Source organism: Macaca thibetana, chromosome 7, assembly GCF_024542745.1.
Source record: "Macaca thibetana thibetana isolate TM-01 chromosome 7, ASM2454274v1, whole genome shotgun sequence".
Classification (NCBI taxonomy): Eukaryota; Metazoa; Chordata; class Mammalia; order Primates; family Cercopithecidae; genus Macaca; species Macaca thibetana.
The window spans coordinates 13,685,931-13,713,895 of record NC_065584.1 but is presented as its reverse complement, the minus strand read 5'-3'; the positions used below and the strand labels follow the sequence as shown (position 1 = coordinate 13,713,895).

The window sequence follows — 27,965 nt, the reverse complement described above, 5'->3', positions numbered from 1 at the left end:
CCCCAGGGAAAGGCAGCTGACCAGGTGGACAGGGTGTCCTGAGCTCCAGGCCGATTTGAGAAAGCCACTGGTTCTCCACAATCAGTGGACTCATGTGCCCCAATCCCACCCACGTGGCCAGGTCGAGCCTTTGGCAGCTGTCCCCACCTCTCCCCCATCCCCTTAGCACCTGATTTACAATGTGGAACCCTGTGTGGGGAGAAATGAAATGTCTGCTACAGCCAAAACTTGGCTCCAGGAAAGCAGACATCAGCTCACACACCCGATGATGGACAGCGGGACCTCGCGGTGCGGCGTGTTTACAGCTTACAAGGGTGAGTTGTGCGTATTTCGAACTTGGCCCTGACGCCTACTTGCCCAATCCACTTGTTGGGCGGCATCTCTTCTGATTTAGAGCTCTGGATCTGCCCATTTGATTTCTGAAGCTAACTCTTGGGTTTGCCAAATCTGCAGCAGGTCTGGGCTCACGGGATCTGTGCACGGCAGAGGCTAGGTCACCATTCTAGCCCTCCGACCAGAACTTACAGACTGAGAAAGGGAAGGTGCTGGCCCCAGGTCACAGCACATGAGGGAGAACGAAACCTGGGCGCTGTGGTCTGTTGCCTGTGTTCAGGGCTCAGCTTGGCCTTAGATCCTTAGGCAAAGGACCTAAATCTTGTCCTCAGTTTCCTGGTCTGCAAAATGTGGGTGATAATAACACCTGCTTCACAGGGTGATTGTGAGAATCAAATCAGCTATGAGCCAGAGGGGCGGTGAGCAACTTTGAGCAGTACCTGGAGCTGGTTCATGTCCATGACCACAGTGAGCTAGCCCAGAGTATGCCCTCAGTGTTTGTTGAGTGACTTCATTAGTGTGAAGGGCTTCATGGACTGTCACGTGTGGACATGCTACTGGTTATGTTAATTAGTGCTCTGTGACAGGGCTGGGTCCCTTCAAAACGATGAATCCCACCAACCCTGTCCACGGGCTGGAGGGCTTCCTTGATGAAGAATGTCCTGTCGGCTTTCCTTAGTGACAAATCCAGACTTTCTACTCATGGGATTTAAAGGAGAGAATGATGGTTTGAGCAAGAACCACCCAGCTGTCAGGTGCTGTGGTGTGCAGCCGACCCACCCTGGACACTTAATGTCGGTCTGGCGGCTGAGGCAGTCACGAAGCCCTGGATCTCCACCACGGTGGAGAGAATCAGCTCCTGTAGGAATGAGGCCCCTGGGGCTTCGGGGAGGATGGGGAGTGGATGAGCCAAGCAGCATCTCTGCTCCGCAGCACAGAGGCACAGGGAAAATTCTCAGCTCCCGGGTGGATCTGGGAGGAGCCCAGAGAGGCCACGTCGGTGCTGCTGCAATTTCCAGAGACGAGTGATTCTGGCAATAAGAACTCAGAAGGTGGACAAGGCCTCAGAATGGCTCATCCTGGCCGCTTTATGGAGAAAGAGACAGAGACCCAGTGAGCGGAGGGGCTGGCCGTGTAACACCGCAGGCCAGCCTAGAACTCAGGTCCTCCTGTTCTCCCCAGTCACATTCCGGGGAGAGGGCCCAGGTTCCAGGAGGTAGGCACTCCAGATGCTGTCGTGGAGCAGGGAGGATGTTCTCAGCACAGACGCTGCTCTGCAAGGCTCCATCTAGTCTAAAGAGCTGGCTGTGCCTCAAATAACGCAGTATGTAGCCTGTGCAACTGTACGTAGCAGCCCTAGTTGGAATCCACATAAAAGAGATGCTGCTGACAGTGTCAAGGGCATGTCCAGACGTGACCTACATGCAGTAGAGATGTCCCAGGTCCTTGTTAGCTGGCGTTTTCCTTCAGGAATGGGGATATTCCCCAGTTAGTCAACTTCAGAAAGTCCATAGTGGAAGGGCCTTTGGAGGCCTCCTCATCTGGACTGTTTTTACGACATAAATAAGAAAACTAGGGCTGAGAAAAGAGCAGGGACTTATCCACAATCACACATTGAGTTGGTCCCACCTTCTCTTCACCAGCTCTGCTGAGGACCCCACTATGACACTGGATGTTTCCATGAGCTGCCTGTGGTCTCACTCACACTGGGGCCACTTTTCACCCACACTCCTGGCCGCCTGTCCACGTCTGCACCCCTCCTCTTCCATCCTTTCTGCAAGCCCTTGCTGAGAAAACTTTCCCCAAAACATCCTAACATTTCTCCGGCTCCTCTTGCCAGTCCATTCTCCTTCCTGTTGCTCCAGATTCCTCTTCTAAGGGCCGTCTGGAAGCTCCAGTCACCCCTGCACAAGCCGTCAGAGCCTCTCACGCCCTGACACCTTTGCTGTCTTGCAGGCTTCCCTCTCCCCCATTCCTCCTGGTACCCCAGCCCTTCCAGCCAGCCTGGTTGCCATACGACCTATGGCCCATCTACTCCTGATGTGAACCTGTGTCCCACAGATCCTGAATCCTGAATACCATAGTCAGCAGGCATTGCCTTCCACTTCTACTCCCTCTTCCTCTGCCCCGGCCCCTGAGCTTCACCCAGGGGATAGCAATGGTCACTGTCTGGCCTCTGTGTCCCCAGTCTCTGTCCTTGTGGAGTTGGAAAGCCTTCAAAGACCCTTGTGGGTTTTTATATGAAATCCAAACCTCTGCGTGGCTGAAGAGGCTTGTTCAGGTCCAGGGCCAGGCCCTGCTGAACTCTGCCACCCTGTCGCCCGTCGCTGCTCCCTTCTCTCCAGCTGTATCCAAACGTGTGTCATTCTTCTCAAGCTTCTGCAGGCTCTGTCCTTTCCACACTCTGCTCACATTTCCCAGAGCCCCCTCTCCTCTCCTTCACCTGCTCTTTACCCCGAAACACCCAGTTCAAATGCCCCCTTCTCCAAAAGGCATTCCCAAAACGCCCCGGGCAATTGTAATACCTGAAGCTCCAAGAATCTCAACCTTTTCCATTGTCCCAAGGCTGTCACAAGAGGACACACGTCCATGGGCTGGGCCTGGTTTTTGGTATGGTTGCTCTAACTCCTCACCTAGAACATTCTAGGAAGCCTGTTGTGTAAGTGAGACTGATGTATGTATAGGAATAACCTGACATCCACTTTGATTTGTAGAGTGAATCATGGACGTCAGTCTTTGAGCAGTGCCCAGGCACACCTGCTTTGCTGGGAACCTCACGGTGGATTGCAGCCCTCAGGGGGTGCCATGCCCCACTGTTCTGCCATCACTTTCCAGGCAGGGTTGTAACTGATTACATGTCGGCCTCCTGCTGGGCTGTTAGCCCCGGTGTGTGAGGTGTCCTGGTGAGGTTCCTTCTGCTCTTTTGGTGGAGGCAGCTGTGGTAGGGTGGGGATCACACTGGGCTAGGGCCAAGGGCTTCCCATGGCTTCTCCCCTTGGGATGGCAGAGGGAGGGAGAGGCCCGCTCAGGGACCCACTCACTTCTCTGACTCTGCAGGGATGGGCCCAGGGCTGTGCTTGTTAACAAGCTCACAGGGGGCTGGGCACGGTGGCTCACCCCTGTAATCTCAGCACCTTGGGAGTCCAGGGCAGAAGGAGCGCTTGAATCTAGGAGTTCAAGACAAGACTGGACAACATAGGGAGATCCCGTCTCTACAAAAAATGTAAAAACCAGCCGGGTGTGCCTGTGGTCCCAGCTACGCGGGAGGCTGAGGTGGGAGGATGCCTTGAACCCCAGAGGTCAAGGCTGCAGTGAGCCATGATTGCATTGCACTACTGTACTTCAGCCTGAGCAACAGAGTAAGACCCTGTCTCAAAAAAAAAAAAAAAAAAAAAAAAATTCCAGGGGACTTGGGATCTGGCATTCTGGCATTTGGGAACTTTTGGGTCACCATTCCCACAGGGCTTCACACCCATCACGGCATAACTCTGCGGCAGGGCAGGTGGCTATGGATACACCTGTTCACAGATCAAGGAGGCTCAGAGATGGGGCTCTTGCTAGAGGCAGCACAGTTAGGAAATGTGGCATCTGAAAAGACACATCCAAGCGTCTCCTCCCAGTACCCCTGCGTTTCTGCGCCCGCACCCCTGAAATGTGAAGACCTGAATGTTCACTATTGCACGCACTACATTTACAATGGGGAGCAGGGGCGGGAGGTGCGGAGCCGACTCTGAGTTCTCTCCATTGTGTTGCAGCCCCAAGTGGAGCCGGGCTGTTGGGATTATGAGGCCAGAGTTGGCAACGCCTGGGCCACCTGGTGGCTGCTCTGGGAACTGCAGGCAGGTACCCAGGAGGCCACAACAGACCGCCAATCTGCACGGGAGGCAAAGACCCGTCTACTTATTATGATGACTGAACAGCCGCACAGAGGCACCAATGCCCATTTGAGGAGCTGGCTCCTTTTGATTCAGGTTTAGAAATCTAAAGGCTCCGACTCAGGCCTGGCTGGGCTCCAGGCAAGTTGGGGCTCTTCTGGACCTGTTTCCCATCTGTTGGTGAAGAGGTTGGATTAAATCTCTGGGGAGCCTGCTTGGCTCTGAAAGTCTTCGATGGCATGAGTAGGGACAACTGATGACAATTCAACACAGGAAATTCTTGTTCAAGTCTGAGTTTGAGGATTTGGGGAGGGATCCTGCACACCTCTGGCTTGGAAATGTGCTTCCCCCACTTCCTGGGGAAAGAAAAAAGATGGGCTGAAATGAGCCCAGTTCTCCTCCTGGACTCTCGTGCTCGCCAGGCGTTTTTCAAAGATGCTCAAATGAAAGCATAATTGAAAAATGAGGCTGTAACTCCGGGAGAAGGGGTGGCAGGCCCAGGGCCGCTGACTTAATCAGGCCGCCTAATGTCATTACCTCTGTGTTAATAAGGGGGGGCGGCCGCGGGGAGGGAGCCCTTCACTGTGGCTTGGACACTTTCCAGCCAACAGGGCTTTTCTTCTTCTTCTGTGTTTCACTGCAAACAAATGCCTCTTTCTCCATCCCAGAGAATTCCCCGGAGTGAGGTAAACATATGGGCGCAAATGGACGTTTTCTTCTTCTTTCTGAAACTCTTGAGCAGGAAAAAGATGTGCAGGGCTGTATCCTGGGGCAAGAGATGGCCAGTGCTCAGCAAAGTCCCGGAGACCAGCCCTTCCCCTCCCATCAGCAAGACCCAGAAACCAGTCCTTTCCGCTCCCAGGCTGGGAGACAGGAGACCTGGAGCTCACCTCGGGGAGGCGCCCCTTTCTCTCTCTCCTGTTTCTCTCATCACTTTCAAGGAAATGCTCTCTTATCCCCTTCTTTCTCCTCAGTCATCCCCTTCTCTCCCTTCCCTTCCTTTTTACCAAAAACCCACTGGACAGTGGCACCATCTAGACCAGAAAAGCAAACACTGCAGAGCTGCTCTGGGCTCCGCCCTCCCCCAGATGCTGGGGTCCTCTGGGCTCCAGCCCATCCTTTGCCTCCTTTTCATTTTGGAAAATTTGACAAATACAGAAACATCCTAAAAGGAAAACGACAACACCCCATATCTCCACTGCTCTGAATTAACCACCGTTAATATGAGACATTAATATGCACTTGGATGTGGCATTTTCGCTTCTAGACATTTTTTTAAGGAAAAACCACTCTCCTCTTTGTTATTAAACAGGATACGTGCACATTTTAAGGAAGTCAAATGATCAGGAAAGTAAAGGGAACCAACCACTGTCACCGATTCCCACCACCCCAAATTTGCCGCTGCTATTTTGGTGTCTTTGCTGGTAGTCATTTTGCTATGTGCAAATTAAAGAAATGAGACAAATAGCATATACGTCTATTCTCTTTAAAAAATTAGAATTCTACAAGACAGTTAGAAGCCCCTTTGTCCACCCACTTTATTCCCCTGAGGAAGCCACGGCTCTCAGCCTGTGGCGGCCCTTGGAGCCCATTGTAGGCACCTTTACACACAATTATGAATCCAGAGAAAACACTCAGCGTCATTTTGTGCTTTGTTTCTATCGTGCTGTCCCTATCATTTTCCGCCTGCTTTGTCCTCTTAACCCGTTCTGAACTCTGTTTTCATTGCTCCCTACATACTGAATTCTCCTACTCTCCTCCCTTCTCCCTCCCCTCCTCATCAAGGCTCCCTCCTCTCCTGTCCTTCCCTCATGGCCCTGGGTAGAGAGCATGCCTGCTGCCACCGAGGCCCACCCCCCAGCTGCTCCGCCCCCCAGCTGCTCCGCCCCCCAGCTGCTCCGCCCCCCAGCTGCTCCGCCCCCCAGCTGCTCCGCCCCCCAGCTGCTCCGCCCCCGGCCTGCGTTCTCCTTTGGTGCTTATCTGCTTCCGCTATCATATTATAAACCAAGTATCTGTTCTTCTCCTCTTGGGGTTACAATCACCACCTCTCTGTTCTTGGCGCCTAGCCCAGTGGTGCTCATACTGGAGTAAGACTTGTGTAGGGGCTGACTTGTGTGCCCCAGAAAGATAAGCTGAAGCCCTAAGGCCAGTACTGTGAATGTGACTTTACTTGAAAATAAATGTAGTGAAGTTAAGGTGAGGTCATAAAGGATTTGGGTGGGCCTTACATTCTTTACAAGAGAAAGGAAAGAGATTTGGATAGAAAGACACAGACTATGCCTCGATGCAGGCAGAGAGTGGAGTCACTGCAGCTCTAAGCCAAGGAAGGCAGAGAATTGCTGGCAACCATCAGAGGCTAGGAGAGAAGCAAGGAAAAATTTTCCTCTAGAGCCTCCAGAGAGAGCTCAGCCCTGCTCACACCTTGATTTTGGTCTTCTGGCTTCCAAAACTGGGAAAGAATAAATTTGTCATACCTGGTTATGGCGGACCTAGGAAACGAATTCAGCTTGTTATGCTGCAAAAACTGACGCAGCCACTGATGGGTTACATGCTACCTGACCAGCGCCAATGAGACTGTGCAGGACAGCCAGCTGCTCCCCAAAAGCCACTTCTTCTTCTTCCTGAGCAGATGGCCAAGCTCAGCATGGCCATGTGACTGGGGCCAACTTAATCCCATAGGAGGTGGAGGGGCAACAAGTCACCTGTCTGTTTTTCTTTTCCCTTCCACAGGCTGGATGCGTGTGCCATGGCCTGGGGCAGGAGCAGCAAACTGAGGCCTGCAGGACAAGTGTGGTCTGTGGTCCTGTTTTTGTCCAACCCACAAGTTAAGAACGGTTATTTCGTTTTGTTTGGTTGTTTCATTTGTTTGTTTGTTGTTTGAAATGTAGTTTCACTCTTCTGCCCAGGCTCAAGTGAAGTGGTGAGATCTTGGCTCACTGCAACCTCCGCCCCTGGGTTCAAGTGATTCTCCTGCCTCAGCCTCCCAAGTAGCTGGGATTACAGGTGCCCACCACCATGTCCAGCTAATTTTTGTATTTTTAGTAGAGACAGAGTTTCACCATGTTGGCCAGGCTGGTTTCGAACTCCTAACCTCGAGTGATCCACCCACCTTGGCCTTCCAAAGTGCTCGGATTACAGTGTGAGCCACCATACCTGGCCAAGAATGGTTTTTGCACTTTTAAAGTATTGTGAAAGAAGAAGGAAGGAAAGAGAGAAAGAGAAAGAGAGGAAGATAGAAAAAAGGAAGGAAGGAAGGAAGTGAGGGAGGGAAAGAAAGAAAGAAAGAAAGAAAGAAAGAAAGAAAGAAAGAAAGAAAGAAAGAAAGGAAGAAAGGAAGAAAGGAAGAAAGGAAGAAAGGAAGAAAGGAAGGAAGGAAGGAAGGAAGGAGAAAGAAAAAAGAGAAAGGAAGAAAAGAAAGAAGAAAGAAAGAGAAAGAGAGAAAGAAAGAAAAAGAAAGAAGAAAGAAAGAAAAGAAAGAAAGAAAGAAAGAGAAAGACTATGTGACAGAGACCCTCAAAGCCTAAAATGTTGACTCTCTGGCCCTTTCCAGGAAAAGTCTGCAGACTCCTGCCCTAGGGGATGGTGAACCACAAGATGGAATGAGTTAGGTCCTTGAGCAACCACATGGAGAAATGACCAGGAAGGCCCACCACAGATATTACATGACAGTGAAATGCAGTGTTATAGTCTGAGCTGTTACAACAGAATTTGAGGTCTCTTTGTCATTGCAACTTAGCCTTGCCTACCTCGTACAGAGACAAGGTAAGATTTTCACTTAGACTTCTGGGAAAGAGATTATTTTTGCCACCTACATGTACACCCTGAAACCAAGCAGGCACAAAACTGGTTCCCCATCCCGCTATGAGTGAACCCTGGGACACAAGCCTGCTGAGGGAGGGCGTGTGGAAGAATTAGAGAGCAACCTGATTCCGATGACATTGCGTGAACCCTGGAGCCAGCTGTACCTGCAGCTGACCCTGCCTTCTCAGCTTACAAGGGCCACTGACTTCTCTCTTTTACTTAAGACAGTTTGAAACTGTTTGTTACATTCAAACAACAATATTCCTAACCTAGTTTGGTATTATGAGAGCAATAACTTTACATCTGCTGTCATTCATTCAGAAAAGGAATACATCATTCACAGACTTTGGTGTTTTAAGTGCTAGCACTTATTCATACAATGAATGAGATAAGATGGGACACATCTCCTAATAAATAGAAATTCACAGGGTGTGCTTAAGGCTATGGCTTGGCACAGCTGCTCTGGAACCACAATACTGACTTCAGGAGCAGGAGATGAGAGTAGGAGATACCACTTAAGACTCTGTCTTTTTTTCTTTTTCTTTTTTATTATACTTTAAGTTCTAGGGTACATGTGCACAACGTACGGGTTTGTTACATATGTGTACATGTGCCATGTTGGTGTGCTGCACCCATTCAGTCGTCATTTACATTAGGTATATCTCCTAATGCTATCCCTCCCCACCCCAACTCCCCATGCAGCTGGTAAAAGTGACAAGCTCATTCACAGCCTAATGTGGGCTGATGGCTAAAACAAATGAAGGGGGAAAAGCAAGGGTGGAGCTGTGATCAGACGACGGCGTGTGCTCCCATTTGTGTACAAACAAGCGTCCTTAAGATGGGAAGCGTCAGGGAATGTCTATATCACTGCTTGGAGCTATCCATCTTTGGAAGGAGACACCAGGAACTGGAAACAGTGGCTGCTTCCAGGAGGGTCCCTGGAGGCTGGGGCCGGGAAGGGAGTGAGACTCTTTTTACTATACATTCTTTTGCATCTTGACAGAATGCAGCTGGGGTTAATGCATGTTGTAACTCTCCCCGGCCATGGGGGCAGATGGAGGCCCCAGAGGCAAGAGGAAGCCCAGGTTTTGGGATCTGAGACTTGTGTGTAACCCATGACCATGAATGATCGCCCAGAAAGGAACCAGCGCAGGCTGCCTCTCAGGCATCTCAGCTCATGGACAAGTCACTGCTGGGGTCTGAGAGGCCAGGGCTTCTCACTAAGTCACACGCGACCCAGAAAGACCAAAATGTCCTTGATCAAGAAGCTGAAAATAGTTGCTATGACTCATCACACATGATGGACATGTCCTGTGGCCCCAGCAGGGCCTCTGGGATGTGGCCCCCGTTCAGGAGGCTGAGGAGTGACAGGGGGCAGAGCCAGAGGACAGTCTGTCCTGCGCCTTCACCTCGGGGCTGCCCCGGGCGCCGTCCTCCAGGCGGGAGCTCCTCCTCGGATGCTGTTGTAGAAGAGGTGCCTCCGTCCTCCGCAGGGGAGGCAGCTGCCCATGGGCTCTCAGTTTCCTGCATCTTCTGGAGACAGAGGCTGAGCTGCTGTGTGGCCCGTTCAGTCCACATGTGAGACAAGCTCTGGCTCTGAGGCTCAGCCTTTTGAGAACAGGAGGCCTGGCTCTTTGGAAGCGGTGGAGGCGAGGAGCGTAGACTAGCAGGTGAATGCTGGGTTCCTTACAGACCATAACAGGGCCACAAGAAAAGGCCAATGTCCAGGCCAGGCCTTGTGCAGAAGCAGGGTTCACAAGGAAAGAGGGTGGGGCCTTCGTGCCTGCCTCAGCTCCTCTCCCATCTGAGGGCCCCTGGGTGCTGTGTCCCCCACAGGCATTTCCTTCAATCTCCAATGGGTCCTCTTCCACCCGGGACTGCTTCTTGCCCCATCTCAGAGCACACCAATTCAATCCCCCCTCACTGGGCTGGGCCTCGCTTCTCTGCCCAGGGTGTGGAAGAGACTAACGAAGTCTCTTCCAAGGATGACTCATACCTTTGCCTGCCCTCGAACTCAAAATCCTCTGCAGGCTTGAGCATGAAAAGCCATCGCCATCCTCACTCCCTGGGACTAGCCCCCCATCCCTGTCTGCTCCTCTGGCAGGAGAAGCAGCTTCCCCAGGCGCACCCCAACAGGATGTCAGGTGGGACTGGACCAGCTGACATCAGGAGTGACTAGCTGACACTACACTGCCCACCTTCCACTCCCGCCACATTAAGTACCAGGGCACACAGTAGGTGCTCAGTTTGAGCTACTGTTAATAAACTACTGGCTGGCATCAACTGAGCGCTTACTGAGGCCAGAACCATGGTGTGGCCTTCCGCGTGGGCCACAGTGAGCTGACCTCTGAGCTTTGAGCCAAGCTCAAGTCCCGCAAAGTACCCAGGAGGAAGGACTCCGCCCCGCTGGCTGGGTGACCCTGGACCAGGCCTCCATCTCTGCACCACAGTCCCCCATGTGGAAAACAATGCGTCAGGAAGATTGTCCTAAGAAGTCAGGAAGATTGTCCTAAGATGCACAGTCATGAAAAGGCATTCTTTAGCCGCCGCTGCGGTACTGACCTGCCCCACACCTGAGCGTTTGCTAGGGAAAGGCTCTCCACCCTGAGTCCACGAGAATTTGGGTGCCTGCTGTCTCTGATTGCCAAGCTCCTCTCCCGAAACGGCAACAGCCTCTGCCTGCCTGAAATATGTACAAACACATTGTGGTCCCAAGGTGAAGCTGGGTCAGCTTAACTTGCTGTTTGCTTAACTTGCTTCTCAAGGGGGTCCGAGGGTGGTGATGACATCAGGGCAGGGATTGTGATCTTAGGGCCACTGTAGGAAGAGGCATCCCCAGCTTCTGGGGAGGGAGAGGGAGGAGGGGACTACTACAGAATGGTGAAAATCCAGAGCGAAGGCCTTGGCGCTGTGGGAGCCCCGAGGGGTTCATCAATCCTGGATGGGGCAGCGGGTGGTCTAGACTGTTTTCTGGAGTGAGCAGTACTTAGCCTGGGTCTTGAAGGATGAGTAGGAGTTTGCCAGAAAAGAAGTAGGGGTGCAGCTGTAGGTGGAGGGCAGGACACTTACAAAGGTGGAAAAATAAAGGACAGCATGGGGACTCCCGGGACCTAAAGTGAACTCTCTGGCCATGTATTTCTGTCCCTGCTCTCCGGACAACTTCAGAAAACTGGCATATGGGCTGGGAGTGGGGGTGGTGGAGGGAGGTGAGGCTGGAGGCGGCAGGAGCACTGTCTTCCTTCTCTTCCCAGGGTGGGCCACCTGCCCCCAGCTGCAGACCAGCCCCATACTAGGCCTGAGGCCCAAAGGTCACCTTGCTCAGGAATCTGTCTGCCATAATGAAGGAGCCGCCACCCACTCCCCTAACACCATCTCCTTCTGCTGCCTCACTTCCAGGCTCTGCCCCATCTCGCCAGATTCCTGTGGCAACCCTGCACTGGTTCCCAGCTTCAACCAAACCCCACCCTCCACGTGGCCCTGGGCGACCTTCCTCGTGGCGTCCTTCACTTGTGAAGAGCCCCTCAAGGAGGCGAGACCACCTTCAGGATGTGATGGATGCACTCACAGGCAGGAGGGGCGGCAGATGGGACCAGACCCTGATGCTCCAGGAGACAGGGACAGTTCAAGTCAAGGGCACCTAGGACCTCCGTGATGCCGGATCCCAGGCCGTGGCTGCACCTGACCCCACAGCAGCATCAGCCAAGCTTGATCCCGCACTGCTCCTGAGGCTGCTTCTCCACTTGATTGCTGAACACAGGGATCACTCCTGGTTTCACTCCTTGTTCACCTTCACTTCCTCCATCCAAACGCATCCAAATGTTCTCTGCAGCAGGAATGAGGCCCAGCCCCTTCTTGTCCCTCATCCCTGGGGCAATCTTCTAACAGTGGAGGGAGGCTTCGCCTAACTGACTCCATTTTGCCTCTGCCCTCATAGTAAAACCTTTCAGGTAAAACTAATGAAACCCATGGCCCGTGGGCCCCATGTGGCCTAGGAAGCTTTGAACGAAGCCCAACACAAATTCATAAACTTTCTTAAAACATTGTTAGATTTTTTGTGTGATCTTTTTAAAGACCATCAGCTATCATTTGTGTTCGTGTATTTTGTGTGTGGCCCAAGACAATTCTTCTTCCAGTGTGGCTCAGGGAAGCCAAAAGATTGGACACCCCTGCTTTAGGTTAAAAGCTTCTGCTGGCAGGGCGCGGTGGCTCCCGCCTGTAATCCCAGCACTTGGGGAGGCCGAGGCAGGCAGATCATGAGGTCGAGAGATTGAGAACATCCTGGCTAACATGGTGAAACCCCATTTCTACTAAAAAAAAATACAAAAAAATTAGCCAGGTGTGGTGGCAGGTGCCTGTAGTCCCAGCTACTTGGGAAGCTGAGGCAGGAGAATGGCGTGAACCCAGGAGGCGGAGCTTGCAGTGAGTGGAGATCCTGCCACTGCACTCCAGCCTGGGCAACAGAGCCAGACTCTGTCTCAAAAAAAAAAAAAAAAAAAAAAAAAAAAAAAAGCTTCTGCTTAGCTTTGCATGTAGGCTAGCTAATTACTTGCAGTTCAACTTTAAGAATGATAACAGGAGTTAATTTCTCAAAACTAACTCCTAAGGAGATAAGGACTTGTACACATGAGGAACAGTATTTCATTAAAGATTTATAGGAACACTGTGGCCTGACCTACTTCATCTGAACCGAAGTCAACAGACCAAGAACAAAGATGTTTCACAACCTCCTCAGACCCTTGCTCACACCCACATGGCTGTGGTCATCAGTCGCTTCTTGACCTCAGCCCTCTCCTCTTCCCTCTTCCCTTGACATTAAAGGGAGCCTGAAGCTCCTACTAACTTAAGAAGGTTCTTTAGGACACTAGTCCACCATCTTCTCGGTTTGCTGGCTCTCCGAATGAAGTTGCTTTCCTTACCCCAGCACCTTGCCTCTCAACTTACTAGACTTACTGGCTGTTGAGCGATGACTGGTGTGAGCTTGGATTCAGCTAGACTCTCATCCTGGCCTTAGATGCCTCCCCACTGCGGACTCCCACACCTGACCTCTCTCTGAGGATCCAAACTCAAAATTTCTTTTTCTTTTCTGTTTATTTATTTATTTGAGATGGGGTTTTGCTCTGCCGCCCAGGTTGGAGTGCAGTGGTGCGATCTTGGCTCACTGCAATCTCTGCCTCCCGGGTTCAACCAATCCTCCCACCTCAGCCTCCCAAGTAGCCGGGATTATAGGCACGCGCCATCACGCCCAGCTAATTTTTGTATATTTTGTAGAGACAGGGTTTTGCCCAGGCTGGTCTTGAACTCCTGAGCTCGAGCAATCCTCCCACCTTGGCCTCCCAAAGTGCTGGGATGACAGGTGTGAGCCGCAGCGCCTGGCCCGCACTCAGATTTCTAACTGCCTACGTGACACTGCACGTGCACTGCTTATCAGCACCTCTGATTTCTGGTGACCAGAATGGAACTTTGGATTCGCTCCCCAAAGCTGGCTTCTCCCACAGTCCCGCTTCCCTTAGAAAACAGCCCTCCTGTTTACCCAGTGGCTCGGATCAAAATCAAGGGGTTACCTTTGATTTCTCCCTCTCTTGAAAGCCTCATGCTCACCTTTGTCCAAGGAGTTCTACCTGTAAGGGCCTCACCCTCATGCCACACTCCAGTTTGACATTCAGGTCTCATCTAAAGTGCCCCCAGGGGCCTCTCTGACCTGTCGGTGGCACTGTTGAATCCTTTGCATGGGGCCCATCGCTGCTGGAAGCTCTGGTTTCTTTAGTTAGTGTCCGTGTCTCCCTCCCAGTGGAATGATCTGGGGCCTTCCTGGGGTCCTGCCATGTCCCCGCCTCCAGAAGAAGACCCGGCACTGAGCAGCTGCTCCAGGTGGGTTTGCTGGGGAGCAGGTGGAGGGCCCAGGAGTGCTCAGGACTGGGAAAGGGACGCTGCTTTGGAGGAGCAGGGAAAAGAGCTCAGGGAGACAGAATGAGGGTGGGCGGTGGAGGGGACTGGCGGGAGAGGCCACATGCCAGACCCCTGGGCTGATGCTGCTGCGGCCCTCGGAACACCCTCTTGGAATGCCGTCTTCGACTCCAGCCTTTGCTTTCACCGTGGCCACAAGCCTCCTGTGCCACCACATACTCACATTCTGACTGAAGCCCCTCTCTTCACCATCTCTGAAAGCAGATGACCTCTCTGCACGTGTGGACTGGCTAAAGTCCTTCGCCCCGCCTCCTCATGCCGCAGGGTAATCATCTGTGTCTGGGTCTCACTCGCCCCTGGGGCGCATCCTCCCTGAGGTCCTGAGAGCCCAGCTTCCCCACCCCTGTCAACATGAAACCATTGACCAGCTCCTCCCCGGGGGCTCCAGACTCTGCAGTTGGAAGAGGCAGAAGTGCCCTCTGCTGGCCACTGGCTGGCTCCCTGCACCCCAGAGCAACAATCAGGACTTGTGAGATGAGAAGCCAAGCTCAGCCCTTGCCCCTAACTCTTCTCGTGCTCCCCAATCCCACCCATCGCCCACCTTGTGTTCCCCCAAATGCACGTCTCCCCTCCTGGAACCCTCCTCTTCAAATCTTCAAATCTCTTCTTCTTCCACTGGTTCATCCACACCCAATCTATACCCCATCCACACCCCCATCATCTTTAAGACTCAAGTTAGTGTCACTTCCTCCAGGAAGCCTCCCCTGACTTCATCCAGAGGAACTGGCCTCCTTGCCGTCCTTACGAGGACACCCCTCACAGCTTCTGCCACACTGCGCAGTCCTCATCTGTCCATCCGCCTCTCCTTGCAGGCGACTGCACTCCCTGGGACTGGGGACAATGGCCCTGATGTCCTCAGCACCCAACGCAGAGCTGCGCAGGGCAGAGGCTCACACGGAAAATGTTCGCTGAATGAAGTCAACTAACTTCAGAGGTTCTGAGCAGGACTGTTCTGAGGTGAGTGCCCTGGAGCAAAATCCAATATACATATTGGGGAACGAAAACAATACACATAAATATGTGCTCATTAAGAAACATTTCAAACCACAGATATGTTTACAAACTAAAAAATGAAACCCTTTTCAATTGTTTCCCAGCCTACAACCTTTCATAGATCACTGCTATTCTCAACGTGGGGTGTGTTCATCCCAAACCTTCCCAAGCATTCCTTTGACTTTATTTTAACTTTCTTCTTTTTTGTTTTTAACGTAAATGGGGTAACACAGTACATATAATTGTATTTCTTTTTTTTCATGAAAAGATCCATCTTGAGGTCCTTCTAAGTCAGCAGCTGTAGGTTTATGTCATTCTTTTTAGTGACTGCAAAGCATACAGTACCCCAGTTCCTCCACAGTGTCTAAACCCGAGGGTTGTCAATTATATCTTGGTAAAACTGGGGACAAATGCTAGGTGTTTGGTTTTTTGATTTGGTGGCTTTTTATTTTATTTTATTTTTTTGCAGTTACGAACAACATTTCTGCAACCATCTTCCTGCCCGACTCTTTGTGTCCATGTGCACATATTTCTCTAGAACTGACTCTTAGAAGTGGAAATGTGGAGTCTGAGAGTGTTTCTATTTCATATTCTAATGATACTAGCAAACTCCCTTCAAAAAATGGATACCAATTGACACTCACATCAACAATGCCTACATGTCTCTTTTTTTCCACATTCTTGACAGCACTGGGTGTTATTAGACTTTAAAAGTTTTTTGACACATCTAATCATCTCAACCTTCAAATCCAGGTTAACTCTGATTAAAGTGGGTATTTCGAGAAGCCCTTAGAGAACAGAGCTTTGGAAAGGGTGCATGGTAGAGAGATGAGCCTCTAGCCTCCCAGAACAGCAGCTGGTAGCTCCACTTCCTTTTCCTTTTCCAGGGAAGGAAAGTCCCTCCCAAAACCCTTGGTCCTGGAGTCACAGCCCAAGCCCCTCAGCAGTTCCCTCAGGAGCAGAGGGTCTCCCGGGTCAACCAGGATCCCCACTGAGGTGGATTTGCTTCTGGCAACGTCTCCAGTTTGAATGTGATCCCAGGCAACACTTAAGGAAGCAGCTCCCTCCTGTTCTCTGAAAAATGCTGTCTGCAAGGGAGGATATGCATTTGGGAGAACTGGAGAATTACAAACTCAGTTATGCACAGTGAGACCAGGAGAGTAGGAAACAAAGTGTATGTCCTGCAAGAACCACAGCTTTTGGAGGTGTTAAGAGTGGCCTGCTGGGCCCACAGAGGGGACTGCTGGAGCATCAGGAGGGGCTCACCTCTTATTCCACTCCCTCCCCCGAACCCTAGACTAGAAGGAATCTATTTGGAGAATGACACTTGGAAAGAGCTTGCCATTTGTGTTGCCTAAAAAGATCTACAGAAAGGGACAACGGGGCATTTCCAACATTCAAACAGCGTCCATTCATCCCAGATTCCGAGGTCTTCTGGTCAGCACAAGGTGGGTGCGGGGGCAGATGGCCCACAGACACCTGGGACTGTGTTTGCAGACTTTAATCTCCTAAGAGCCCAGGGATGGCCTCCAGGGCTTGCTGGCTTGCCTGCCTTCCTGTTTTTATCCTAATAGGCCTTATACAAAGACTTTAAAATGACTCATGGAAAAAACCAAGCTAGGGAAGAGGGCTGGAGTCAGCCGCCAAGTGGAAGACAGTGGGAGGCCCACAGGGACGCTCATCAGTGACCCAGGAACCTGAGTGGTCTCAAAAATGCATCCGCAGGAAGGTCAGGACAAGGAAAGTGGGTGCTGGGGGACACAGAATGAACGCTTACTGGAGAACACCCTGGGAAAGAGAAAAACACTGGTGCTAAAATACATCCCTGAAATGGGCATGGTATTTAATTTCCAACCTGCTTCCATTTCTATGCACTCAGACGTTCTTTCCTCCAATGACGAAGGCGGAGTAGGTTTTATTATTCATATTTACAGATGCCCAGAGAAGAGGTGTCCTCCCAGGTAGCACCCCTGACCCAGAAGCAAGGGTCCTCCTCTCAGTTTCTTAGGAACTTGTGGGCCTTATTTGCCTAGCCAACTATTTGGCATCCTTTAGGGCTCAAATCAGCCTAGAGCTGTCCCCAAGGCCCCTACTATCAGCCCTTCTGCTTGTGTCCAACTACCACTCTGAGCCATGTCCTGTCATTGTGTGCTGTAACTCTGTCATCTTCTAGCTACACAGTAGGTAAACTCCTCTCCCACCTCCTCCACCTCCCTTGGCCTGGCCTCTCCCACCCAGTGTGGCTGAGCAGAAGTTTGTGGAATAGCTGGATGGGAGTGTCAGTAGATGCTACGGGACAACTGGACAATGTCACTGCAACCCTGAACCCAAAGTAAGCCAGGGTGCCTCAAATGTGCACCACCTGCCTGGCAAAACCACCATGGGGTTCTGAGGATCCCAGTTCTACTCAGCAAAAGGAGAAAGACAATCCTGGGATCCAGGAGGAGGGTGGAGGTGGAGAAGGAAAAGGAACCGGGGTCTGGAATGCCTCAGAGGTGCTGCCACAGGGAGGGAAGGGGCAGGGCAGGGGCTACCGGCCTAGGCGCCTTCAAGAACGGATGGAAGGGCTCCTTACATCGGAAGCACGGAGGCCCCGAGTAATTCCAAGGGCTCCCTCTTGTGGCCATTTGAGGCCAAAGCGGAGTGTTCAGAGGTGAATCTTGCATTTTCCTCTTAGCCAAGGGTGCAGAAAACGGGTTCAGAAGAGAGAGGAGGAGCACTGGTCTTGGAGTCAGGATTTGTGTCCTGACCATGCCACTAATTCACCAGCTTGCTTTGGGCAAACCACTCCACCTCTCAGCCTCGGTTTCCTCATCTGGTTAGTGAAGTGGTCTGCCTGGCACCATGGTTCACGCCTGTAGTCCCAAAGATTTTGAGGCCAAGGCAGAAGGATCACTTGAGGCCAGGAGGTTGAGATCAGCCTGGGCAACATATCAAGATCCTGTCTCTACAAAAAAACAAAAAAGAAAACAAACAAAAAAAAAAACCAAAAAAAACATGTTTACGTAATCCCAGCACTTTGGGAGGCCAAGGTGGGTGGATCACGAGGTCAGGCGTTTAAGACCAGCCTGGCCATTATGGTGAAACCCCATCTCTACTAAAAAATACAAAAAAAAAAAAAATAGCTAGGTATGGTGGCGCATGCCTGTAGTCCCAGCTACTTAGGAGGCTGAGGCACAAGAATCACTTGAACCCAGGAGGCGGAGGTTGCAGTGAGCCAAGATCACGCCACTGCACTCCAGCCTGGGCAACAGAGTGAGACTCCATCTCCAAAACAAAACAAAACAAAATTAGAATTAGCCAGCATGGTGGGGCGCACCTGTAATCCCAGCTACTCAGGAGACTGAGGTGGGAGAATTGCCTGAGCCCATGAGTTCGAGGTTACAGTGAGCCATGATCATGCTACAGCACTCCAACCTGGGTGACAGAGCAAGACACTGTCTAAAAACAACAAACTAAGAGGGTTGGATGAGATGAATGGCTCTCACAATTGGGAGTGCTGGGATAAACATTCTGCACGTGTTACTTTAGCCTCTCCCAATGACATGGCAGGACTTTGGCTTTGGGATGACAGTGACACTGATGGGTTGTTCCTGTGCTTAGCTCCATAGCACAGGCCAGCTCTGCGCTGAGCACTCCACATGTGATGGCAGGCAGGTGCCACACACAGAGGAAGAGGCTGGGGGTCAGAGAGGTTACATGACTTACCCTTGGTCACCCAGCTGGTGAGTGGCAGAACGGGACCTGAAGCTAGGTTTATGGCTCCAGAGGTGCCCACTCTCCTCACCCATGGTGTTTCTCATGGTTTCTAAGGTCCTTTTCATCTCCAACTATCTGTGATTCAAGGTGTCTGATGAGGAAAAGAGATTCACAGGAGAGAGTATCGTCTTGGCAGGTAGATAAGATAGAAACCAAAGAGACAGTTGACAGGACAGTAAGGCCTAGAGCAACCTCACAGACAAAAAGCACGGTCTTTACAGGAGAAGAAATTGTGACCACCACTCAATTAGCCATCAAAACTGTTTTCTGGGCCACTAAGGAGCATGAGAAAGGGCACCACTGTCTGAAAACACAGTGAACTAAAATATCAGACTTGTTAAATAAACTTTGCAACTGCCCACACTAAGCTTGCTGCCTCTGAGCAGCCTGGAAGTTCTTGAACATCCATCCATTTATCCATCTGTCCAACCATCCATCCATCCATCCACACATCCATCTATCTGCCCACCCATCTCCCCATGCCTCCATCCATCCACCCATCCATTCAATTGCCACTTATCTACTTATCCATCCAACCTGTTCATCCAGTCATCCACTTCCCCATCCATCCATCCACCCACCCATTTCCTCATCTATCCATCTATCCATCCATCCATCCATCCATCCATCCATCCATCCATTTACCCATCCATCCAACCCTAAAGCCAAAGTAAGCAAGGGCGCCTCCTCGCTTACTTTGTGCACCCTCATCTACCCATCCATTCATCCATCTGTCTGTCCATCAAACATTGCTGAGCCCTGAGCCACTGGTGCCTTATTCTCAAGAGCTGCTAATTAGATATTATGTGTCTCAGACATGTAGGCCAAAAAAGCACAGAAATGTGTTGCATTAATTATCTATTGCAACAGATTGCCTAGCAGCTTGAAACAACAAGCGTGGATTACCTCACACAGTATCTGTGGGTCAGGAGTCTGGGAGTGGCTGAGCTAGGCTCAAGGTCCCTCATGAGGTTGAACTTAAGATGTTGACTGGGAATGGAGGATGTGCTTCCAGAATAGCTCGCTTACATGGCTACTGACAGGAGACCTCAATTCTCTACTGGCTTTTGGTTCAATTCCTCTCAGCTCCTCATTACATGGGCCTTTCCTTGGGGCTGCTTGAGCATCCCCACAACATGGCAGCTGGCTTCCCCTAGAGCTGATCCAAGAGAGAGCAAGGAGGAAGCTGCTGAGCCTCTTATGACTTCATCTCTAAAGTCACAGATGGTCACTTCATATCAATCTGTCCACTAGGAGAGTCACTAAATCCAGACCACACTAAGGGGAGGAGTATTAGGCTCCACTTGTTAAAGGGATGAGTATCACAGAGCTTTGGACATACTTTAAAACCACTGCATGTGTGGAAGGTGCTGAGATAGAGTGTGAAGGATACTGAGAGGCAAGAGGGAGAACGTGGTCAGTTCTACCTAGAATAATAGAGGGAGTCAGAGAAGTAAAGCTCTAACGAAGTGATAATGAATGAGCTGAGTTCTATCCTAGACCTGGAATGTGACGTTAAACAACCCACCATCCCTTTCTGGGTCTCTGTGTTGTGGAAATAAATTGGGACCACCCAAAGGAGATCAAACAGAGGCCAATCATTGCGTGCTTGGTATGGCAAGGGAATTGGCCTCTGTCACTTGCATTTGACAGAGACTCCCAGGCAGGCAGGATGAGGGGAAGCATCATAGTGGAAAGGGAGAGGCCTCAGGTGTGCCCTGATTAGAGGTTGTTGGCGTGGCGAAGCGGGAGGTGGCTAGCTGGAAGCCGGACATCCTGTGATTTCATTAGGAGCATATCTGGCTTTCTCTCATTGGTGTTGAGTTGGAAGCAGTAGTCAACAATAGGGAAGCTGACCAGGATTGACCGAGCCCTGACCATTCTGGGCACATTGCCACAGAGGTTTGGTTTGGCTTCCTGTGCTGCTTGCTGCACAGATTGGGGGCCAGGGTTCTCTTTTCCTACACAGGCAGGCCATTGTCTGTTTGTCCATTTGGGGTGCTCCTCTGAAAATCAAAGGTTGGTTGGCTGAGCTCTGAGGTCCTTCACAGCCCTCACATTCTGAGGATCTGGCTTCTTTACCTGGAAATGAGGTGTCCAGAGATGGAGATGTACTGGATGGAAAAAGGACTGGCCTGTCTGAGGGGTTGCCATGCCAGAGGTGAGGCCTTGTGGACAAGCTAGAGATGAAAGACAGGGAGATGCCTCGAATGGACCCTCCTTCCTGTGGGCACTCCCAGGAGTTTCCAATTCTCAGCAACCCACAGCATCCCAGCATCTTTGACTCTGGACCTTGAAGGTTACAGATCACCTCAGGCGACTTCCCCAGTGCACACACTGATGCTTAAATCTGCATTACTATCTTCTCCCCAGCTGGCAGTCTTATTCTTGCTTGATTGCCTCTGGAGACAAGAAGCTTACTCTCAGTGGAGACGGGGTGTGACCCATCTGGTCTGGCACATGAGGTGGCTTCCGAGAAGGTTGGTACAGGTGCGGCACGCTCAGCCCCTGAACACCCATCCCACCACATCCTCCCCAGGCTGACCCTGCCCTTTCCTCTTCCCTCGTGCAACAGTGACTGAGGATTTGCCTCAGGAAGGCCCCTGGCAAAAAGAGAGGGGAAGGTTAGATGGGAACCCAGCCTTTTTCCAACGCCACCTCCATAGGGAAGCCTTTTTATCAGATGAGCAATGGTCAAGAGGAAACGGGACACAGGACTGGTAAATTTTGACATGGAAACGGAGATGAGGAAAAACCTGTAAGTGCTCTTCAACTGTGATGTCATTGTTATGACAGCACAGACCTCCCAGTGTTCCCATCTCATCTGACGGTCACCATCACCCTGAAGGGCATGGCAGGGCCCCTCCTCCCAGGTGTCCCCTCTTAGGGTGTGACTCCACCACCTGCCTGCTTGCCCAAGCCTGCAAGTCTCCCTGAACTTTTCTTCTCCTTTGTGCCCCCATATCTGACCCTATAAAGTCTGTTTCCTAATGGGCACAGGAACCCATCCTTCTTGTCCCTCCCCTGCCACTGTAGTGCAATAGTCATGCCCAGAGGCTGAGGTCCAACAACCTGGGCTAAAATCCTGGCACTGACATGCACAAGTTGTGAGGCCTCTGGTGCCCGATCCCGCCTTGTTAAGCCCATCTCTCATCCTCACAGCGTCCCTTCCCCACCATCCAGCAGGATGAAGCCCAGCCCACCCTCCCTTCCTCTGTTCCTGAAGCCCAGCCCACCCTCCCTTCCTCTGTTCCTGAAGCCCAGCCCACCCTCCCTTCCTCTGTTCCTGAAGCCCAGCCCACCCTCCCTTCCTCTGTTCCTGAAGCCCAGCCCACCCTCCCTTCCTCTGTTCCTGAAGCCCAGCCCACCCTCCCTTCCTCTGTTCCTGAAGCCCAGCCCACCCTCCCTTCCTCTGTTCCTGAAGCCCAGCCCACCCTCCCTTCCTCTGTTCCTGAAGCCCAGCCCACCCTCCTTTCCTCTGTTCCTGAAGCCCAGCCCACCCTCCCTTCCTCTGTTCCTGAAGCCCAGCCCACCCTCCTTTCCTCTGTTCCTGAAGCCCAGCCCACCCTCCCTTCCTCTGTTCCTGAAGCCCAGCCCACCCTCCCTTCCTCTGTTCCTGAAGCCCAGCCCACCCTCCCTTCCTCTGTTCCTGAAGCCCAGCCCACCCTCCCTTCCTCTGTTCCTGAAGCCCAGCCCACCCTCCCTTCCTCTGTTCCTGAAGCCCAGCCCACCCTCCCTTCCTCTGTTCCTGAAGCCCAGCCCACCCTCCCTTCCTCTGTTCCTGAAGCCCAGCCCACCCTCCCTTCCTCTGTTCCTGAAGCCCAGCCCACCCTCCCTTCCTCTGTTCCTGAAGCCCAGCCCACCCTCCTTTCCTCTGTTCCTGAAGCCCAGCCCACCCTCCCTTCCTCTGTTCCTGAAGCCCAGCCCACCCTCCTTTCCTCTGTTCCTGAAGCCCAGCCCACCCTCCCTTCCTCTGTTCCTGAAGCCCAGCCCACCCTCCCTTCCTCTGTTCCAGCCTCTGCCCCGTCAGCCTATCCTCCAGGTTCTGTCGAACCCAGCAGCCCACACAGAGGTCGGGGAGCAGAGGACTCTTTAGCCTAACTCTTCTTGAAGGAGATAGAGGGGTGGGGGCTTGGTGAATAAATACACCAAACAGCCCGATGATACAGGTCCATTCTGCATGGAATTAAAGTCACATGCGGATAGATGGAGGCAGTAGCCCTGTAGGTGGGCTGCTGGGGTTTGTATCTGGCTCTGCCATTTACTAGCTGTGACCTTCAACAAGTTACTTCGTCATTCTGTGCCTTAGCTTCCTCATCTTAAGATGGGCTGCTAATGGTATCTACTCACATGTTGTATGACAGATGGCCCTTCCCACTGTGGGTGGGCATCATCCATTCTATTCAGGGCCTGCACAGAACAGAAAGATGGAGGGAAAGTGAGTTTGCTCTCTGCCTGTGTCTGCTTGAGCTGGTACATCGATCTTCTGCCCTCAGTGCTTCTGGCTCTCAGACCTTCAGATCTGAACTGGAATCTCCACAGTGGGCTTTACTGGGTCTCCGGCTTGAGGATGGTGCACTGTGGGACTTCTCCAGCTTCACAATCATGTGAGCCAATTCCTTCTAATAAATCTCCTCGTGTGTGTGTGTGCACCGTTGGCTCTGTTTCTCTAGAGAACTCTGATTAACACACCACATGCTTAGAATAGTGGCTGGCACATAGTAGGTACTCAGTGAGTATTAGCAAATATTACTACCTTACCTGGTTCCATAAATACCCTCCCACTGAAAAGGTGTTCCTTTGTGTCTCACCTTGGAAGTGACAGGGCCACCAGAAGCAATCCTTGCATGTTTCTCCAGGGGGCCTCTCTGGTCTCATCTGGTGTCTATGAGCTCAGTTGCACCAGGGACTCCAAGGCCAGGCCTGTGGGATGCTGAGAGAACTGGCCTCTTAGTGCTGAGTGTGCAAAGGTCCCTCTGAGGGCTGCCACCTGCTGGCCAGGAGGTGTGGGAAGCTCTGGGTGCACACCAGTTTTGGGGATGAGGTTGGGATCAGGGAAAAAGATGTCTGCTTGTCTGGTAGGGTCTTCCTCCCAACTCTACATGACTCAGTTTAATTCAGTTAATTCCCAAAGCACTTCTGAGCCCCTACTCCGAGCCAGTTGGACTGCCAGAGCCCCAGAAATAAGCCAGGCCCAGTCCCTATTTTGAAGATATTTTGCAGGGCCTGGATCTTTCTGCAGATGGGCTTCGGGGGTTTAAGAGGGAGCCTGCTGCCCCAGCCCACCCAAATCACAACCACAGCTGATCCCTCCAACTCATCTCACATTTTGGTCTTCAGTGAGACAGTTGCTTAAAAGAACATTTTGCTTCTTTATTTCTTTTTCTTTCTTTTTTTTTTTTGAACAGCCTTGGAAATAGGGCTCATATTAAACGTGGCCTTTGATTCTGACAGTGAATGAGGGAGTGAAAGGAGAGAAGGCATTCCAGGTAGAGGACACAGCTTAAGCAAAGGTGCGGCTGTGTGCTTCTCAGAGGGGAAAGAGGGGCATTTATTGAAGATTTGCCCAGAGCCGAGTGTGAGTGAGCACCCGGATATTCAGCTCTCATGAGAGTCCTGCAAAGAGGATGCTATTATCCTCATTGACAGATGAGGCTCAGAGGCAAAGTAAAGGTCAGGGCATAGACTTGGGAATTACGCCCAGCTGGGAGATTTCCAGCACACACCGCTTTCTACTGCCAGAGGCTACTTGAAGGGAGGCAGACTTCCAAGCAGGTTTCATGCTGGGTGTGGCCAAGACGGACTCCAGTTGCTGGGCTTGAGTTAGCATGGCTCCCCGGTGTTGGAGCAGGCTTACTGGGCAGAGTTGGGCTAACAGGGAGGGCTTGGGGCTGTCATAATTCATGGCCACATGGACATGGCTCAACCATTTATAATTAGAGTTATAACTTAAACAATCAACAAAAAAGACGTGATAAGTACCTTCACCTCCCAACATGCACACATCACATCTATTATTGCCACAAAGAATTGGTGACCAAAGGAAGCTGGTTCAGAAGTCCGGCCCTGTGTTAAGGTCCCATGGGGTCTGAGCAACGTGGAAATACCCTGGGAACAGATAGATCTCTTCTGTCTCCTCCCAAGGCCTCTGGAGTTCCTAGGATATTCATCTTATAAAGTGGTTGGTGGGAAATAAGCCATGAAAACAACAGAAACCTGATAGGTAGGTAAGTAGATAGATACGGGGATTGGATGGATGGATGGATGGATGAATAGATTATACATATATATTCTGTATATATTATCTCTATATATAGTCTCTATATATTCTCTCTATATACAAATTCTATATGTATTCTATATATATATTCTAATAAACCTCCTTTTGTGTGTGTGAACTGTTGGTTCTATTTCTCTGGAGAACCCTGATTAATACACCGCATGCTTAGAATAATGGCTGTCACATAGTAGGCACTCAATGAGTATTAGCAAATATTACTATCTTATTTTATATATATATATATATATATATATATATAGAGAGAGAGAGAGAGAGAGAGAGAGAGAGAGAACATAGACAGGAAGGGAGAGGACCAGACTTGGAGCTGCAAGGATACTGTCCCACAGTCTTGCCTAGCTGGACAGGACCAGGGTCAGCTAGGAGCAGGGAATGGACCGAGATGAGGCAGAGCTGCTGCTGTCAGAATCAAGGGCCCAGAGGCTGCTCTGTGCAGGGGCTTCATCACCCTCCAAATAAAGGGTTCGAATGTACAACTAACTTCCCCAGGCAGAGATCTTGCTTTGATCAAAGCTGTAAGCCCAGAAAGTGCTGGCACATAGTAGGTGCTCAAGGCATAGTTTTGAATGAATGTGTGGAAAAACTTGCCCACATCCTAACTGGGCTTCATAGGCAAACTGTCCTCCCAGCTGCCCCAGGCCTGGAAGAAGCAATAAGTGTGCCCCAACTTGAAGGGCAGGTGGTATCAGGAGCACTGGCTGTGGGGCCTGAAGACCCAGGTGCAAGGCCTGACTTTGCTATTAACTGAGAGTTCAGTTCACCGTATACAACAGCCCTCTGAGGTAGACACCACTATCCCCATTTTACAGACAAGGAAACTGCGACCTCAAGAGATCAAGCCACTTGCCCAGGGTCACAGAATGTGGCAGTCTTAAAACATGGCCCCTCCAAAAACATTTTTAAAAGAAACAAAGAAAAAGAATTTAAAAAAAAAAACAAAAGAAAAAAACATAGCCCCAAAGTTCTTTGACCCTCTTCCCATTGAGAGGTGGGGTCTACATCCCTTCCTCGTGAATCTGGGCTCTGTGACTGCTTGACTAAGAGAATACTATGGAAGTGATGTGGTGCTGGTTTTGGTTTCTAGGCCCCAGTCATAAGAAACTAGCAGGCTCCACTTTCTGTGTCTTGAGATGTTTACATTTGGAACCCAGCCGCCATGCTGTGAGGAAGCCAGGACGCCACAGGGAGAGGCTGTTGCAGCTGTGCCTGCAACAGTCCAGCTCAGGCCACAGCCAACAGCCAGCATCAAGGCCCAGACATGAGTGAGGAAGACTTTGAGATGGCTCTGGTCCTGGCTGTCAAGTCACCCCCAGTCTTTGAGTCTTTCCAGCCGCAGACATTGCAGATGCAGATAAGTGGCTCCCACTGCCCTTTCTGAATTCCTGACCCATGAGTGCCACCGAGTTCAGGGAGGTTGCTACAGCAATAGTGACAGGGGCACACAACCGAGAGCAGTGGGGCCATGGCTGTAAAGCAGGTCCTGCTGACCCCAGAACCCATCTCTTCTCCACTGCCTCAGTTTACCTGGAACATCTGCACTTCAGATGCACTGCCTGAGGTGATGGGGCCCTTGAGGGGTGATTCAGCCAAGCCTAGGAGGTTCATAAATAACACTCCCAGCTGCTCCGTGGGCTGGCACATCTGTGTAGGGTTGGCCCCTAGGAAGAGACAGATGGGAAGTGTCAAGGAGCTCCCTGAGCTCAGATGGGGGTGGATTCTGATCTCAGGTCTGCCAACGTCTAGCTGCATGAACTTGAGCGGGTCTCTCTGTGCCTCAGCTTCCTCCTCTGTACAGCGGGGTTACCAAGAAGTACCCGATAGCCTGTTGGAGGACTCTGTGTGTGAGACTGAGGCCCTGTGTGCCTCCGTGAAATGAATGTTATCAAAGCTCTTACTGGGGCTTAAAAGTCTCAGAGCATCAGCTCAGGATGGGCCAGTGTTCAATGGGAGGGTCACAGGCCCCAGGGCAGGGCTACGTGGGAAGGGGAGATTCAGGCGAGGTCAGAGGTCCTGAGCAGAATGCTCTCCTGCACTGTGCCAGGGAGCTCTGTGCGGGAGTCAGAAGCCGGGATCCCAGCGTGGAGCTTTTAGACTTTTTTGGGGAGATCATGCTCCATATATTCCTTTCAAATGAGATCACCATGTGACAGGATTGAGAAAAAGAAAGACAGTGACTCTCCAGCTCCTACTTTGTGTCTCTCTGGTCACTGTCAATTAATATTGAAATTAACATAGATTTTAATTATTTTAAAATTAATTGTCTTAATATTCCAGTAAACTTTAATATTGTTAACAAAATTTAATTAATATTGAAAATACACTCTGTAACTATCTCATTAGCTGTAACAGTGAAATGTAACAGTGAATTTGTGCATTAAAAGTGTTTATTCTGTTCCATGTCAGCACTGAAAATACCATCATTTCTGTGCCCCTGGTTTAGCATGTCTTTAAAATTTTCTGATTGATATATAATAGTTGTACATATTTTGGGAGAACATGTGTTATTTGGCTACATGTATATGATGTGTAATGATCATTGGGTACTTGCGATATGCATCACCTCAAACATTTTATTTTTTTAATATAATGAGAGCCTCAGAAAACGGATGTGGTACAGGGCTCTCCTGAACCCAGGTTGGGTGTTTCTGGGGACTGTGACCATTCACGATAGGACTCAACCTCCTCGGGGAGAGACCTGGCAAGGGACCTGGCAAGACCCTGGCTCCATGACAAGAGAAACTGAGACAGGGGCCCAGAGGCGTGGGCTGGGCCAGTGCCCAGGAGTATAGGAAGTTCCCATTCACTGACAGTGTATTTCCTGTGCAGGTCTGTGTGTGAGGCCCTGTTCTAGGCATAGGGATACAGCAAGAAGCAAGAACCCAATTCCCTGACCCTGTAGGACCTGTGCTGTGGTGGGCAGACAGGCAATGAAGTGCAGTCAA

General features: G+C 51.0%; 1 protein-coding gene across 6 annotated transcripts in view; it reads left to right on the top strand.

The window, feature by feature from the left end:
• IFI27 (interferon alpha inducible protein 27) overlaps positions 1-27,965 on the top strand; it is a 420,724-nt gene that overhangs the window by 172,729 nt on the left and 220,030 nt on the right. For 2 of the 6 annotated variants that reach the window (XM_050799201.1, XM_050799202.1), the window contains exon 1: positions 4,757-4,766. The exons of the other annotated variants lie outside the window; for them this stretch is intronic. The gene's annotated coding sequence lies outside the window, so the exon portion shown is untranslated. Of the gene's footprint in view, positions 1-4,756; positions 4,767-27,965 lie in introns of those variants that run through there. 6 annotated transcript variants of the gene reach the window in all.